This window comes from Aythya fuligula, unplaced genomic scaffold (genome assembly GCF_009819795.1).
Source record: "Aythya fuligula isolate bAytFul2 unplaced genomic scaffold, bAytFul2.pri scaffold_52_arrow_ctg1, whole genome shotgun sequence".
Classification (NCBI taxonomy): Eukaryota; Metazoa; Chordata; class Aves; order Anseriformes; family Anatidae; genus Aythya; species Aythya fuligula.
In genome coordinates, this window is record NW_022473991.1 from 164,175 (window position 1) to 178,347 (window position 14,173).

The following is a 14,173-nucleotide window of genomic DNA, read 5'->3' on the forward strand; positions in this document are numbered from 1 at the left end:
GGGACAGAGGGCCATGTTCTGGGGGAGGGCACAGGAAGGGAAAGGAGCTGAAGGAGCTGAGCCTCTGCCGGGGGTGGAATATACCTACTAGCCTGGCTGCAAGGTCGGCCACAGGATCTGTGTCAAGCGACCTGGTGGCTTGGTGCCCCACTGAGGGCTTTGCTGCAGCTCTGGGCAATCCCTGATGAACAGTGCGAGTCTAGCCAGGAATTCAGCAGCACTGTTTCTGCTGGAGCGGTTGTCAGCTCCCAGAGCACATCAGCAGCTTTGCTTCCTGCAGGTGCTGCTGGAATTCACCACCTCCAAGACACAAATTGTAAAGGAGAGAGCCATGGAGAGGATCTGGAAGGTTATGTTTTCCCTGCACAGATTTTCCGTAATGCAGGTAAGGAGACAGACACCCTCCAACCAGGCCATCTGCTTTGTCCCTCCTTTTCCCCTGATCTTCCCTCCCCAGGCCTTGCTCTCTGACTCAGTGTGAGATGTCTTCTTTTCCTGCCTTCTTTCTCCCATAGAGATTTGGAGAAAACATCCAGCCTTCTCAGAGAACAGAAATTGTCCGCATGACATTTGAGATGACTGGAGAATGCAGCATCGATAACAACAATAACTTGGCCATATGCATGCTGAAGTTGGCCATGGAAGAACCTGAAGTCTGGCTGATGGAAGTAAGCATCCCGTGGCTGGATTGCCCTGCCCTCGAGCCCTTTCATCCATTGCTCGCATTCTGCCTCACATTCCCAGCACTTGGGCAGCAGTTTTAGTGGCCCCTGGGCAAGTGGCTGCAGTCCAGCAGTAGCTACATTCTCTCCTGTGTCCCCTCCAGGTGCCAAAGATTCTGAGGTTCCTTCATGAAAACAAAAAGAACAAAATAACATCACGCCTGAACATCCTCACTAGAGTACTGCGTGTGCTGGCCATCAAGTTTCCCAGAGAAGTGGTCATAAACATGTTGAATGACCTTCTGTCACCTGACAGGTACCAGTTCCGACAGTCCTGGGGGCTTGTTCCATACTGGGAGAGGGTTCCAGAGACTCTCTGGCTGCCAGAGCCAAGGAAAGCTGCAGGACATCCCTGAGATGTGGGCCCCTCCATCGCACGGTGCTCACCAGCCCTGTGACCAGCCCTGTGACCAGCCCTGTGCAGCCAGGGTCTCAGCATCCAGACCGGACCAAGGCAGCCCAGAGACCCCATCACGATCCCTCCTGCCCCACAGGGGGCACCACCTCAGGCCCCTCCTGCTTGCCCAACCTGGTCCCACAGGGCTCCCTAAGCACGGGGTGGCGAGGTCCAGGGCTGCAGGACAGCCCGGGGCCTGCAGGGTTGGTCTGGGTCATGGTGCTGTGACCAGGGCAGCCCTGCCAACAGCGTTTTCATCTTGCAGCACTACCCTGGACATGTGGGAAGAGATTATTTCCGACAATACAACTTCAGAAATCGTCTTAAGGAATCTGTGCGCTGTGGTCCGTAGTCGAAGGAGCCACAAGCTTTTCAGAACCAACACAATCAATAGCAGCATCGTTTTTATACAGGTGAGTTACCCTAGCTGGCCTAGATAGCCATCACAGCTGTGCGTACTGCCCCCCTCCCCATCCCTCCCCTCAGGAAAACCATCACAGCTCCCTGCCCTTCCCATCTTCCTCAACCTGTCACCTCTTCCAGGACACAAGGACACAGCCCCTTAGGGCCAGCACCAGCCCCCCTCCACCAGCCATGCGGGGTCCGTGTGCTCAGACATGAAGCCTGCCCCTTTCCTGGCAGTGCTGTCTTTCCCCCGGCTCCTGGCAATGACTGGGGCAGAGTCAGGACAATGTCTGGGGCTGGGGCAGAGCCATGGCCTCTGCACGGGCTGAGCAAGCTGTGAGGCCAGGGACTAGTAGCACCTGTAGCCACCTGCTTCCAGTGCCTGCTTTGTGCCACATGGTGCTGGTCAGTCGCTCCTCAGAGGTGTGAGACCAAGAGGCTGCGGATGGCCAGAGGGAAGGAGGAGCAGGCAAAGAAAGGATGCTCTGTGTTGCCAGGCGCAGGGCACACAGGAGCCACACACTCCTCCGCAGGCATGGCTGCTCCAGGATGGGCTGTGTGTCCCTCATGTCCTGCCCTGAGCTGCCAGGGGAGCCAGGAGCTGCAGGGCGCAGCCCGTAGGCTCTGTCCATTTCTCATGGCTGTGTTCGTTTCAGGGACTGATCTACAGGCCTCAAACACCAGAGAATTTATATGAGGCAATGCACTTCCAGAGGTGTCTAAGGCTTCAGAGCCTGCCGATGCTCTCTCTAACGCTCAGTGCCCTTGTTGTGTATTCGGAGAGACGTGCTGTGGTGAGTAGTAGTTGGCCAAGTGAAGACCTTTTGGCAACCTGGTGCTGGGGCAGGAGGCAACGCCATGGCTTGGCCTTGGCTGGGAGGCAGGAGGTGGGGTGATGATGGTGGTGGGGCCTGGTGGCTGCCAGTGGAGCTTTCCAGAAGCTGTCCAAGTGGGTTTCTGGGGGCTGTTTGCAAAGGGGGTGACTCAGAAGGGGACAAGGAGCCTTTGCTCTCCTGACCTCCCTTCCCCATGCCCTGCTCTCCCCACCGCCAAAGGAGGATGCTGGTGAGATTCCCGTGGCAGCTGCCAGGAAGTGAGCAGGAGGCTGGTGCTCTGGAACCAGAGCATCCTGGCCAGGGTGGCTGTCCACCTCTTGACTAAAAACATACGGTGTCTTTCTGTACAGGTGACGGACGTGCAGGTCCTGCTGCCAAAAGTCATGGAGACTCTGCAGTATGAAAACATGCACATCACCATGAAGGCCCTGACTATCTTCAAAAATGTGATTCATCATCTGGAGAAGAAGGAGGCCAGCCGCATCGCTCTGGCAGAGGCCTGGAGACTCCTGCCTCTGTTTAATGATGTAAGACTGCTGTTGGTGACTGAGCCCCGCAGATGGGCACCCTGCAATGGCACTGCCCTTCGGCCCAGGCCTGCGGGCAGCACTCACGCCGGGCCTTCTCCTCTCTCTGCTCCTCTGGACTCTTGTGGGCTGTCTTCTGGGCTCTGCAGTGCAGCAGGGCTTCTCGCTGTCAGGTAGACAACTCAGCACAGCCAAAAGTTCCCTGTGCTGAGGCAGAAAGGCAGAAGCTGAGGAGACAGAGTGTGCCCCAGAAGCCTTACCGAAGGCCAGCCATATATCCTCCTCAGCCCTTTCCCAGGGGAGCCCTGAGGAGCTAACCCTTCACATCAGCCACTCTACGGCCTTTGCTCCCCATGGACAGGGGGAGGCTGGCAGTTGGTGAAATCCTCCTTTTGTCCTCCCTAACAGGTGACCGCTGTGGTGCGAGAATTCTCCATCCTCCTCTTCAAAGACTTGATGGAGTCTGTGCTGTGGTGGGAAAAAGGAGAAATGAAGGAGACTGTGCACAGGGCCATTATTCCACTGCTTTTCCGGATGAGTGACTATGCTGAGGGTGTGGCCAAGGTACAGATTTCAGACCTGGCCATTGACATGGGCACTGGGTGTGCTGACACCAGAGGGATATTCTGGGCATGGGGGGGGCCAGGGTAGCAGGCAATCAGACACTTTAGGTATGTGTGTGCGGTGCCATCTCCCTGCCTCTGCTTCTCCACAGTTCTCTGCAGAAGTCCTACTTGCTTGTGCAAAGTTCCTGAAGTGGAAAGAGCTTGAGCAGCTGGCTCAGAACGAAGACGTCATTAAGATTTGGGAGTACTTGGTAAGGAGAACCACACGGCCCCACCCCAAATGGACAAGCTTTCCCGATGTGCCCAGGCTGTGGGCTGTGCAGCTGTGCGTGGCCTGCGCTGCTCCAGCCCAGAGTCCCCCGCCTGCAGCTGCATCGTGGCTCCGTTCCCTCCAGCACAGAGCCCCAAGGGCTCTTCTGCAGGCCCCTCTGCCTTCCCCACCCCCAGGATGCGGGAGGAGACCCTAGCCCATCTGGGCCTTGGCAGCGGGACAGAAGGGTCTCCTAACTCTTTCCAAACCTCAGCCCCACAGAGCTCCTGGCTGGGAGCTCCGGATGGCCTGGGGGAAAGGGGAAGGGAGGTGCTGGCAGGAGGGAGTCGTCCAGCTGGCTGGGGAGGGTCTGTGAGCTCTGTGCTCTTGTGCTTTCTCCAGCTCAAGCAGAAGAGGAGCAGGGTGGAAGGATACCTGCAGCAGAGCCTGCCATACCTGGAGGATGTTCAGGACAACTTGCGACAGAAGGCTGTCAAATTCATCGGTAAGCCAAGGCCCTGCTTCCCTGTCTGGGCCCTGCCCTGGCAGCAAGGCCCAGTCCTGTGGGCCCTGAAGCCCCTGATTGTACCCCAGGAGCCCTGTGCCTCCCTCAGCCCCCTGCCCATGCACGTGGGCCTGGTGTGTGCTTTGCTCAAGCTCCCCCTTAGGCTCCGTCCTTGGTGGGAAGCTGGAGGGGACACAGGCAGGCTGGCTGGACATGGGGCTGTGCTGGGAAGCAGGCTCTGACAATAGCACTGTGCCTAGGGCTTGCTGTCTGCCATGCTGGCATCCGGAGTGAGGAGAAGCTGAATGAGCTCATCCAAGGTGAGTGTGGTCGGTGCTGGGGGTGCTGCGCCCAGTGGACAGGGGTCAGAGCCTGCACAGTGTGCAGCCATGCCTTCCCATGCTCCAGGGATATGCTGCAGTGGCAGAGGGACGTGGGAGGGACATGTGGGATGCTCCTTGTTATAAGTTAAACCACACAATTTACTGGTCTATTGAAATTATTTTATTAATCAAGTAAGCAGACACAAGCAAAACAGCGCTGGGCAGCTGGGGAGTCTCCGCTCCACCACGGCACGCAACTTCCCCTTTCCAGTGTCGCTGTTTTATAGCATTCAAGTTCCGGCTTGTCGACACTTGACTTGTCGACTTGTTGAGACCTGTCAACTTGTCGACTTGTCGACACTTGTTCTGAGGCTGCACAGTCTGTTGTTGGGGGTCGTTATTCTTCCTCCGGTGATCACGCGTTGTGCTTGTGTTCAGGTGGGGGCAAAACAGGATGTCTTGTGGTGGGTGGGTGGTATCTTACAGAATCTTTGTTTTAACAAGGATGTTTACCCAACCCCCTTCCCCATTTGTCCCCATGTTACAATGCCGTGAGTTGTGAAACCTTATCTCCTCAGTAGATTCTTTAAATTCTCAAGGACAATGAACAAACCCCTACTAATTTATCACACTCCTGAGCAGCAGCTTCCAGCTGATTCCTTTGTCCCACTTGCTCCCCCTGGCCAGGGAAGGAGACACGTGGGGCTGGCATGGCCTGGAGGCATGCCCGGGGGGTCTCTGCCAGTCAATGGGTTTCATCTCTGCTCACTTTCTTACTATCACAGCCCTCCAGCCTTTAGAAGATGATGAGCAGATCTGTTACTTGGCAGCTGAGACCATTGACATCCTGACACATCAAAAGCGGCAGTTAGCATCACAAAGGACTTGGCTTGCAGCACTGTGCTGCTGGCCCTGAAAAGCCAGTGATCTGTCGAGCTCCCCTGCAAAAGCCGTGTCTTTCTAACACTGTGTAGTGGTTTTATGTGGCAAGGTTATGGTATCAGTGGGCCATATTCCATGCCCTATGATGTCACACTCAGCAACAAAAGGTGGAAAATGGAAGGAGAGGGGAGGGCTGGGCTCCCATTGTGGAAACATCTGTCCACCCAAGCAACAGGAAATTCACCCCTGAACAAGTACAAAATCCTAAAAGGCTGGCAGAATGCTTGAAAAAGGTGTGGCATCACCCTGGCAATTCCAAAGAGACAAAAAAAACCACCACAACATGATGGGGCTTGGCCAGTGCTTAGTGGGCCACAGTCAGTGCCACTCCAACCCCTGTGGCAGTCCCTATGGAAACTCCAACCCCTGTTACAGTACCTGTGGCCACTTCAACACCTGTGACAGGCCCTGTGGCCACTACATTCCCTGTGATAGGCCCTGTGGCCACTGCATTCCCTGTGACAGGCTCTATGGCCACTTCAACACCTGTGATGGGCCCTGTGGCCACTGTGTTCCCTGTGACAGGCTCTGTAGCCACTACATTCCCTGTGACGGGCCCTGTGGCCACTGTGTTCCCTGTGACAGGCCCTGCAGCCACTACATTCCCTGTGACGGGCCCTGTGGCCACTGTGTTCCCTGTGACAGGCTCTGCAGCTACTCCAACCCATGTGGCAGTCTCCAAGGCTGGTCCAAGGAAACAAAGTGTGCCGGTGTCAGTTGCCCCTGTATCCAAGATGAAACAATGATGTCAGGTGGTTCAGAAAGCAGAGGAACTCCTACTTAGGCAGGGGGGGAAAGACAAGACAGGATACTCCGAAGTGGCCTGGCCATCAGGGGAACAGGCATATCAAGAGCAAGACATCGTAAGAGCATCAGTGACTACCTGATGCCTTTCCAATTGTGAGCTACGAGATATGCGAAAAGATTTCTGTCGTTGTCCAGGTGAGTACCTTGTCACCTGGCTGCGCCTGTGCTCAGATAGCAGGGCCTATAGCCTGCAATTAGAGATCAGGGAAGCCAGGCAGCTGGGATCCCTCACTAGGGAAGGGGGCATTGACAAAGCACAAATGAAAAAAAGGGAAAGGAGCACAAATGTTCACCCTCTGGAAGTGACTCCGGTCAGGCATAAAGGAAAGGTATCCCTTTAAGGAAGGTCTTGCATGTCAGCTAGGCAAGAGAACCACCATGGAGAAGGGTTTCCAGTACGTGAGGGTATTAGCCATGCTGGATGTGATTTAGGATGACCTAGAGAACGAACAGCTATCCAAAGATCCAGATGAAGTCAAGTGTACACGACCCATGTGGCAGAAGTTTTTACAGAGAGCACCATCATCATATGCCAGCTCATTGGCAGCAATGACCTGGAGAAAACGAGGAACCCATGATGGATGAATTGACTAGACAATTCCAGCAGTGCAAAGAAAGTCTCTCTTCTTCCTGCATCTTGGCTGGGGAGAAACTTTCCCAGGAGGTCCACCAATTTAAAGAGAATATATATTCCTCCCCACCTATGGGAACCAGTGTCTCAGCTATCAGGAGCAAACTCACCTCCGTTCAGGAAAGGTACTTGGGAATCGGGAAAAGAAAGAAACAAAGAGGAAAAAACAAAACTTGCAGGTTGAAATAAAAACAGTGTAGTAGGCCAAAAAGGGAAGAGATAATAATGATGATGATGATGATAGTGAAGAAGAAAAGATAGTGAAGAAGAAAATTATAAGAATAAGAATAATCAAATGTGCAAAGCACTGCTCTAGATTCCTGCCCTTCCCACACTCCCTGCCACTCAGAACTATCCTGCCTCAGGACAGATCTCGGGATGGCATTCTTAAGTAGTTATTTAGTTTTAAATGAAACACGAAGTGCATTTAGGAGACATAAGAATAAGAACATGCTGGTCTGAAATCCCAAGGATATTCAAAGTTTTGAAGATCCATCGTAACTAGTTCTTCAAGTAGAAGGGAAAGTGAAGGAGAAAGGGAGAGTGAAGAAGGAGGAAAAGTATTCCTCCCTTATTCTCTCCCTCCACCCCCACACGGCTCCTTGAGGATGTTATATATGTTCATCTGATTCGTGTCAGTATGGAACATTTCTTTCCTTTCCTCCCAGTGTCCCAGTCTCCCCCTCATTATAGTCAAATTATCAAATCTTCAGAAATATTCCTCAAATCCATGAGCCTATTTGCTTTTGTTATTCCGAACTCTTATTCCTAACAGTTACAGCCTTTTTGCCTTCTTTGTGGTTGATTTAGCACTGCTATAGATGGAGTGTCCCTGTGAATGGCCTGTGAGGAATGTTTTAACTACTCGTGAAGTGTCAATAAAGAGCTATTTGTGTTTGTATGTTCTTTCTTTGAAGTCTCTGATTTCTGGGGGTTTCAGAACAACTGCTAACAACTAGTGACTGTTATGGCTTCTGAATGGGACACTATGCAAGCCCCTGATATCTGGCCAGGTGGCCAGGAGATTAAGGAGAAGAAAAAAAAAGAAGCTGAAGGACAGCTAGGAGACAAAACTTGCAGGGGACGCTGTGTAAGCTTGACATGCTGCCAAGGAAGTACAAAGGGGAAGGACAAGAAAAAAACTTGGAGAGGAAGACTACGAGCCTTCAGCATGAAAGACCCCTAGAGACCCCCAGGGGGACCACCGGAGACTGATGCGCATGCTCCAGTAGGAGGGACTGGATCCTGGAAGCTAATTATAATAACCCATTTTTTTTAGAAGTAGTAATGAATATGTATTAGTCTAGGAGCATAAAAATCAGCTACTTGATGTAACTGGTGTGCGTCCTGGTGGAGCGGAGACTCCCAGCGCACCCAGCGCTGTTTGCTTACCTCTATTCCTTTAATAAATTGTAAACTTTGATTATAATCCTATTTTGAAGACTGAGCCATTTATAACAAGGAGAAAAGCTAAAATGTGTAATTATTAATAGTTTCTGAGATATGGTTTTGTAAGTATGGTGTTACGGTAAAAGTCAGTCAAAGAAACTCTCTAAGAATCAATTTGGAGTTTTAAAAACCAGGCATTCTTTAACTGTGGTGCCAGATGCACAGGGAATCACTCCACCCAGTGTCCATGCTGACTTTTTCAAGCTACGAGGGTTATATACAGTAAAAACGTGCATATTCATCAGATTTCTAAGAAATAGTTAACATATCCATGCTATTCCCCACAACTAATTAAAATATGAAAATGTCTCTGACACATGCACATTTGTTTCCACTGGTGGTGTTTTGGGGGTCTCTGGTGGTCATCGGTAGCCTTCCCCACTGTGTTCTGACACACGGAAAAGAAACTTTACAACTCAAGGAGAGTTATAAAGTAGGTATGTTTATTGCAGCACTGGGTGCAAGGGGGATCTTTCCACCTAGCTTGTGCACCAAGGGTTACTACCAGGCTGCTTATTTGATAGGATATATACATATTCATTTCAGTTCCCCTCTCTCCCCCCGTAAGTCTCTTGCATATTCATTAGGTATCCCAAAGAATCATTAACATAGGTTCCCGCCCCTATTTGCATGTGCTCTGGAGTCCTCGCGTGGTCGTCCAGAGTGCTCTGTTGGTCTTTTGATGAAGGCCAGAAGTCTTCCTCGCTGCTAAACTTTAGTTACCAGGGCAGCTGGTAAATTGCGGAGAGACGTCTGGCATGCAGCATAGTCCCCGTAAGGGAGGAGCGTACCCCACAGGCTTTGAGACAAAGTATTGTTGTGAAGTGAGTCACTCCACGAGGAACACGGCCAGAGATGATACAGATTAGTCTGATTATTATTTTATTATTTTAAGTGATATATTCTTGTGGTATGTATGAGAAGTGCAAGGGGCCTCTGCGTGATTGTGTGATTGTGCTGTGTGAGTGAGACGCAGCATCGCTGCTAAGCAACATCCCTAGCGCTTGGTGGCTTGTTGATTGATGTACATTCTATTAGGCACGCCACTTTGCAATCGTAATTCTGCTTGTGATTTTCACTCTGTTGCTTATTGTACCTTTCTTATTGCAATGTCTGCGGGGCTTGATAGAAAAATCTGTAAAAAGCGTTTGGTTGGCTGAAAATAAAAAAGGGGGAATTGTGGGGAAGGAGTTCGCAGATGGCTTTGCGCTGTTTCACATGTCCCTGAACTAGAGGTTATGATGAAGTAAGCAGTAGAAACAAAAACTTGAGCAAGGTTGTTCTGCACTGGAAGGGAAGTAGTCACTGCACCAAGCCTGTCAGAGTTTAGGAAGCGTTTGGACTCTGCAATTAGTTACACGGTCTGAATTTTTGGGTTGACCTGTGTGGTGCCAGGAGTTGGGCTCCATGATCCTTGTGCATCCCTTCCAAGTTGGGATATGACTCCAGGCATTCCGCACAGCTCCGCACCCCACAGTGCTGTGGTCCTGCTGGCTGTGGCTCCCCCCTCAAGTTCCCTCTTTGTTACAGGAAGCACGGCCGAAAGCACGACAGACACCAGTATGGTCAGATCATGCTCCATTTTATTGCCCGAATAGCCTAACTTTTATAGTGAACTTAACAGGGGTGGATAGTGTCTCACACAAGATTATTGGTCAAAAGCACTCAGACAAACAACTACAAGAAAACAACCCCATCTGCAAGAAAACAACCCCTCTTGTGATCAGCAGTCACGTAGACCTTGTCCTTGAAGCCAGAGGCTGGTAACAATATTTTTCTAAATTCCTCAGTTGGGCGATGTGGGAACACTGTCATGGGAACTTCTCACAGTTGCCCTGGTAGCTTGGTTTGCTCAGCTGCAGCAAGCCATGGGATTTTTGCTGTTCAAAAAATCCCTCAACACCTCTTGGTATCTCTGTGGCTGCCAAGATGATGTGCAGAAGATGAAGTTCCTGAGGAACATCGTCACTGTATCCATAACCACCAAACAGAAGGGCTTGTTAGAGGGCCTGGACATCTTCTGCTGCAGAAATATGCTTTCAGAGAACATCCAGGTGAGGGGACGTCTGGCAGGCTGGGGAAGGTGGTGAGGCTCCCTGGGCATTGGGCAGGGATGACTGGGGACAAAATGCATGGACGTTGAGTTGCTCCCTGTGAGATTGTGGATGCTGCTGGGACCTCAGTGTTGGAAGGCGCAGGGGGCACTCTGGGTGCTGGTGCTGGGCTGGGGACCCCAGTGCTCCTCTCGTCCTGCCCAGGACAAGCCCAGGGACAAGCTGTGCACAGTGGTGCGGCAGCAAGCCATGCTTGCTATCTCTGCCTTGAGGTATGTGCCCTGTCCTTGGCTCAGCTGGCATATCCCTAGGGCATGGTCCTGGCAGATCTGACCCTGGCAAGGAGGCATTCACCATCCAGGCAGGGCCTCTGCTCTCCCCTGCTCAGGGCTTGTCCAGAGGACAAAGGGAGTACTGAAGCTCTCTGCTGGGAGGTGTGAGGACTACCCTCTTGCCCCGGCCAGCCTCATGGAGGACACTGATCCCAGCAGGGCTCCCCATCCCTCCCTTGGAGTTCTGCCTATGGGAGGTCTGTGTCCACCTCCCTTTGTCATGGAGGCACTGCTGCCAACACCAGTGTCCCTCTCTTTGCAGCACAGTGGAGGTGGTGCTGGAGGATGAAATGATGTTTCTGTTACTTGCATCCTTCAAGAGCGTGTTCTTTCTTCCTCCGAAAGAGGAACTGGACATTCGCCTCTACGATACGGTACGTGCTGGGTGAACTACAGGAGCCCCCATATCTCTTTGAGCTACCTCCTGGCTTGCCTGTATTTACAGATGACTGAAGATCCTTGCTGGGCAGGGTCTCAGCCTTGCTTCACCCCATTACATCCCTCTCACCCTTTCCGTCTGCCTGGCTGTATCCAGCACTTGAGGCCTGGTCTGCACACAGCACCTTTTCTGCCCTGAGGCCTCCACCGGGCAGCGCGCAGAGCTGCAGCTGTCCTTCCTTGGCAGTAAGGAATGTGGTGGTTTTACCCTGCAGGACATCTGAGTTCCACCACAACTGCTCTCTCATTTCCCCTCCACAAAGGGAAAAGTGGAGAAAATACGATGGAAAGGGCTCAAGGCTTGGGCTAAGGAAAGGGACATCCCTCAACAACTATCATCAAGGGCAAAACAGGCTCAGAGTAGGAAGATTAATAAAATGTATTACCTATTTCTAACAAGCTAGAGCAGTAACTCAAAAAAAAACTGGAAATGCCTTCCCCCATCCACCCTCTTCTACGTCCGTCCGTCCCCAGAGGAGCCGGGGAATGGGGGTTGCAGTCAGTCTATAACGCTTTGTCTCTACTGCTCCTTCACAGTCCCTCTCTGCCCCTTCTCCGATGTGGGGTCCCTCCCACGGGATGCCATCCTTCACAAAGTGATCCTGTGTGGGCGTCCCACAGGTAGCAGCTCTTCAAAAACTGCTCCAGTATGGCTCCGTACCATGGGGTCCATCTGTCGGGAGCAAACTGTTCCAACATGTGTCTCCCATAGGTAGCAGATGCCCCCAAACCAACTGCTCCTGCTCCTCCTACTCACAGAGGCCACCCCTGCAGACCCCCAAAACCGTGCTATGTAAACCCAGTACAAGGGGGAGTTTAGCACATTCTCTTGGAGCTGTGAAGGACCACTGAAAGCCTGACAACACAAATGTTATAAGTTGCCCCCTTAATTAATTTTCAGAGAGCATTGCATTAATAATAGAAAGGAATTTATTGAGTAAGCAACAGCAAGCAAAACAGCGCTGGGCGGCCGGGGAGTCTCGGCTCCGCCAACGGCACGCACCTCACCCCCGCCAGGGTCCCTTTTTATATCTTGGTAATTCCGGGATTACACAGCACATCCTGGTATATTCTGCGACTGCGTGCACTGTTGCTGGGGGGCCGTCTCTGTCCCTCTGGTGCTCGTGAAGATGAAGGCCGTAGTCTTCCTCGGCGTTGTGGTTCAACTTCTTTCTTTATTTGGTCATATTGGCCCAGCATGAGACAGGAAGGCAGGATGTTGATACACTTTGATAAGTTTAGCAGCTTATCAGGAGATGGTTACATGAGCTTTGCAGCAGTGTCTTTGAACAAAAGAGGCACCCAACATGGCCGCCCGAAAGCCCATGCTGGAGAACTGCATCTCCCGACATGCTCTGGGCACCCAACATGGCCTCCAGGAAGTCCAGTGCCCGAGAACTGCATCTCCCGGCATGCTCTGCGCACCCAACATGGCCTCCATGGTTTGGGGCGATCCTGGCCATGAAGACGGACTGGGAGAAGCACTCTTTGAGAGCAGTCCTGCAGAGAAGGGCTGGGGGGTTCTGGTGAATGAAAAGCTTGAAATGAGCCAGGAGTGCATGCTTGCAGGCCAGAATGCCAACTGAATCCTGGGCTGCATCAACAGAGGAATGGCCAGCAGGTTAAGGGAGAGGATCGTCTCCCTCTATTCTGCCCTTCTAAGGCCCCACTTGAAGTCGTGTGTCCAGGTCTGGGCCCCCCAGAACAAGAAGGATGTTTATCTTTTAAGAGCGGGTCCAGAGGGGGGCTACAGAAGTGCTCAAGGGGATGGAACACTTCTATGAAGAAAGGCTAAGAGAGCTGGGGCTTTTCAACCTACAGAAGAGAAGGCTCCGGGGTGACCCCGTTGCAACCTTGCAGTACTTAAAGAGGACGTAAAAAAAAAGATGGGGAACAACTATTCTTAGCAGATAAAGACAGGATAAGGGGGAATGGCTTTAAACTAAAAGTGGTGAGATTTAGATTAGAGGTTCGGAGGAAATACTTCACTTGGAGGGTGGCGAGGCAGTGGAACAGGTTGCCCAGAGAAGTTGTGAATGCCTCATCCTTGGTTCATGACCAGACTGGACAAGGCCCTGAGCAACCTGATCTAGTGAGTGGTGTCCCTGCCTATGGCAGGGTGGTTGGAACTGGATGATCTTTGAGGTCCCTTCAAACCCAAGCCATTCTATGATTTCATGCTGTCGTTCTGTTGATTACTATGTTGGACACTTCATGTTTTGAGCTTCCTTTTTTTTTATAAGCTATGTAGGCTTTGGCTGCATAGTGATCAGTGCAGTCTTTCTTCAGGGTATAGATAATTCCCCTTCTTTCTTAATAACTGTAATAGCAATTCCAAGCTGTAAACTACTTTGTCATCCTAAGTTGTCCTTTCTTCTTAGGCTTTAGGTTATATGTTAGTGACAAAAGCTTAATTTAATTAAAATACCTGTTTGTATTAGGCGCTGAAATTGAAAACCACTGTGAAAGGGGATACACCACCTACCCTGGCAACCACCAGCTTCTGTAAAAAGGAGGTGAGTGAACCCATTTGTGTAAGGAGAGTTCAAAAAAAAAAAACCACTAAATTCAATTGAGCATAGCACTGTATATCAGTTGTATATATTGTTTATTTACTTTTCTGATTAGATACTATAGCAGCAAAGTTGTAACGTATAGTGTGTTAAAGTGATTCTTCAGCCCATAGCAAATGAATAAAGGATGAGCCTGAAGGTAGTAGTACTTCTCATGCTAATGCAAGTCTGGATATTTTTATATCTGAGCATATTTCATGAAAGAAAAAAAAAACAAAACAAAACAAACAAACAAAAAACCATAATATTTTCTATAACCAATCATCTTTTGATTATTTTAACATCTTTATCAAGTTTAAAGCAAAATTTAGTTGTGTTTTTATTTCCTGTAACTACATTTTTTTTATAAGGCATAGGAGTGAAAAATGTAAATTACACTTTTCTAGGTGCATCTTATATATAGAAGCTTCAGAAGT